This window comes from Suncus etruscus, chromosome 2, assembly GCF_024139225.1.
Source record: "Suncus etruscus isolate mSunEtr1 chromosome 2, mSunEtr1.pri.cur, whole genome shotgun sequence".
Taxonomy (NCBI): domain Eukaryota; kingdom Metazoa; phylum Chordata; class Mammalia; order Eulipotyphla; family Soricidae; genus Suncus; species Suncus etruscus.
In genome coordinates this window covers 57,485,205-57,488,405 of record NC_064849.1, presented here as the reverse complement: position 1 = coordinate 57,488,405, position 3,201 = coordinate 57,485,205, and positions in this window count along the sequence as shown.

Sequence of the window (3,201 nt, the reverse complement as noted above, 5' to 3'; positions counted from 1 at the left end):
CAGCCACGTGCAAGGCAAACACCCTACCACTGGGCTATCGCTCAGGCTCCATCCACAGTATTTTTTTTAATCATACACATACTTAAATTAGGTAGTTCTAGAGGGTCTGGAGAGTAACACAGGGGTAAAGTGTTTGCTTGTCTTTTGAGCAATTGACTCAAATTTGTCCCCAAATCTTACCTTTGGACACAGAACCAGGGATAAGCCCTGAGCATTGTTGTGTATGATCTCAAACCAAAATAAAACTTATTTGCAACTTTACCTAACTCCCAAGGAAACAGATTGGTCCAATTTATATTCTTAGTTTTTTATAAAGATATTAAAATAATTATAGTTAACCATGACTAGAACCAATAAGATTGTCAGGGGCCAGAACAATAGCATAGCAGATAGGGTATTTGGCTTGCACATGGCCGACCTAGGTTCAATCTCCAGCAACTCATATGGTCCCCGAAGTCTGCCAGGAGTGATTTCTGAGCACAGAGCCAGGTGTAGTCCCTGAGTGCTCTGAAGTGTGGCCCCAAAACGAAATAAAACAAAACAAGGATTGTCAGCTTTCAGGTTACTTATAAAACCCACAACTTAGTTTCTCTATTTACTTGCATCATAAGATATGTAGTAAGCCCTGAGACACCAATCAAAACAGAATCTCAAGGCCAGAGAAATAGCATGGAGGTAAGGCTTTTGCTTTGCATGCAGAAGGTCAGTGGTTCGAATCCCAGCATCCCATATGGTCCCCCAAGTCTGCCAGGAGTAATTTATGAGCGTAGAGTCAGGAGTAATCCCTGAGCGCTGCCGGGTACGATCCCCCCCAAAAAAATAATAAATAAATAAAAACAGAATCTTTGGATATGGACCCCCAAGAATTTAGAGTTTAAGATGAATCCTGGGCCTGGAGAGATAGCACAGCAACGTTTGCCTTGCAAGCAGCTGATCCAGGACCAAAGGTGGTTGGTTCGAATCCTGGTGTCCCATATGGTCCCCATGCCTGCCAGGAGCTATTTCTGAACAGACAGCCAGGAGTAACCCCTGAGCACCACCGGGTGTGCCCCCCCCCCAAAAAAAAAGATGAATCCCATAGAACTGGAGGGTACATCATGTTATGTAAAATAAGTCAGAGGAGGGGCCGGAGAGATAGCATGGAGGTAAGGCGTTTGCCTCTCATGCAAAAGGTCATCGGTTCGAATCCCGGCGTCCCATATGGTCCCCCGTGCTCGCCAGGAGCGACTTCTGAGCATGGAGCCAGGAGTAACTCCTGAGTACTGCCGGGTGAGACCTAAAAAACCAAAAAAAAAAAAAAAAATAAGTCAGAGGAAAAGAACAAGATTTAGGTTATCTCATTCACCTGTGATATATGGAGAAACAAAACATGGGAATAGACAATATCAAGTGAGTTCAAATCCTTAATTTTGATTTCAGAACTGAGTTACCAAGCAATAGGGAGAGGAGGAAGAAGACTAGAGGCATCACAAGGACAATGGTGGTTCTTTACCCTTATTCATTCATAGCCATTATTCTTATTACTATAATTAAATCTTCTTTGTGGGGATATGCTTTTTTTATACCATATGCAGGGGTTACTCCTGGTGGGGTTTGGGGAGATAGAACCCAGGCTGGCCGTGTTATATTTATAGGCCAGCCCTATAATTGAACCTGCTTAGTATATTTGTTGTACATTTGACATTTTACCAACTAGCTCATCTCTCTTTTCTCAGAGTTAAATATTATATTTAAGTTTTAAGAGAATCTAAATATATGTTGTTGAAATGTATAACATTTCATTATCATTATTTACTAAGTTCTTTTTCATTTTGTTTTGTGTCGTTTTGTTTTTGGGTCACACCCAGCAGTGCTCAGGGTCTACTCCTGGTTCTATTCTCAGAAATCACTCCTAGCAGTCTCCGGGGACCATATGGGATGCTGAGATTTGAATCACCATCCTTCTGTATGCAAGGCAAATGCCCTACCTCCATACTATCTCTCCAGCCTCCCCTCTTTTTTGGGGGAGAAGGTTTATTTATGTATTTTCTTCTCTTTTTTGGGGGGGGGTTTCGGGTCACACCTGGCAGCGCTCAGGGTCTACTCCTGGCTCTACGCTCAGAAATAGGTCCTGGCAGGCTTGGGGGACCATATGGGATGTCGGGATTCGAACCACCATCCTTCTGCATGAAAGGCAAATGCTCTACCTCCATGCTATCTCTCCGGCCCCATAGAATTTATTAGACAAATTACTAATTTGTCTAGACAAATTATTAGACAAATTACTAATTACTAGGGGGAGAGCATATTTTGTTTTTTGGGTTTTTTTTTGGGGGGGCAACACCTATTTAATGCTCAGGGGTTACTCCTGCTATGCACTCAAAAATCGTCCCTGGGTTGGGAAGACCACATGGGACAATGGGGGATCAAACCAGCAGTCTGTCCTAGGCTAGCACTTGCAAGGCTAGCTTTACCTCTAGCACCACCTCTCCCGCCCCAAATTTATGTATTTTCTTTCTTTCTTTTTTTTTTTTGTTTTTTTGGGGCCACACCCGTTTGATGCTCAGGGGTTACTCCTGGCTAAGTGCTCAGAAATTGCCCCTGGCTTAGGGGGACCATATGGGACACCGGGGTCCTTCCTTGGCTAGCGCTTGCAAGGCACACACCTTACCTCTAGCGCCATCACACCGGTCCCAAATTTATGTATTTTCAACAGATACTCTTTTAATGTTGATAATTTTAATAGAACAAATATTTTCAGCCAGAAAGAATTCCCCTACTTTTCCAGATAGCAGACACATATTAACTAGGGCCTTAGGTTTAATATTTTTGCTTATTTTGGGGCACACCTTATTGTGCTGAGTCCTTACTCCTAGTTCTACACTTGGGAATCCCTCCTGAAAGTGGTTGAGGAACTATATGGGATGACAGGGATCGAACCTGGTTGGTAATGTGCAAGGGTCTGGCATCTGGGTCATCAAAGGAAGGAAGACAGGAAGACAAATTACAGGAAGATGAGAAAAGCAAATTTGGCGAACAAATGTTGGCTGGGTTACGCAGTAGCAGTAGGGCATAGAGATATGGATAAGTTTGCCCTATTCTATCACATTCTGCTCTTCCTGTATTTATTTTGTAGGTAACTCTGGGTATAAGCACTTATTGGAACAGACTATCTACTTAAATTACTTTGGTAAAAAGGGGAAGGAAAGAAAACCTTCCTGA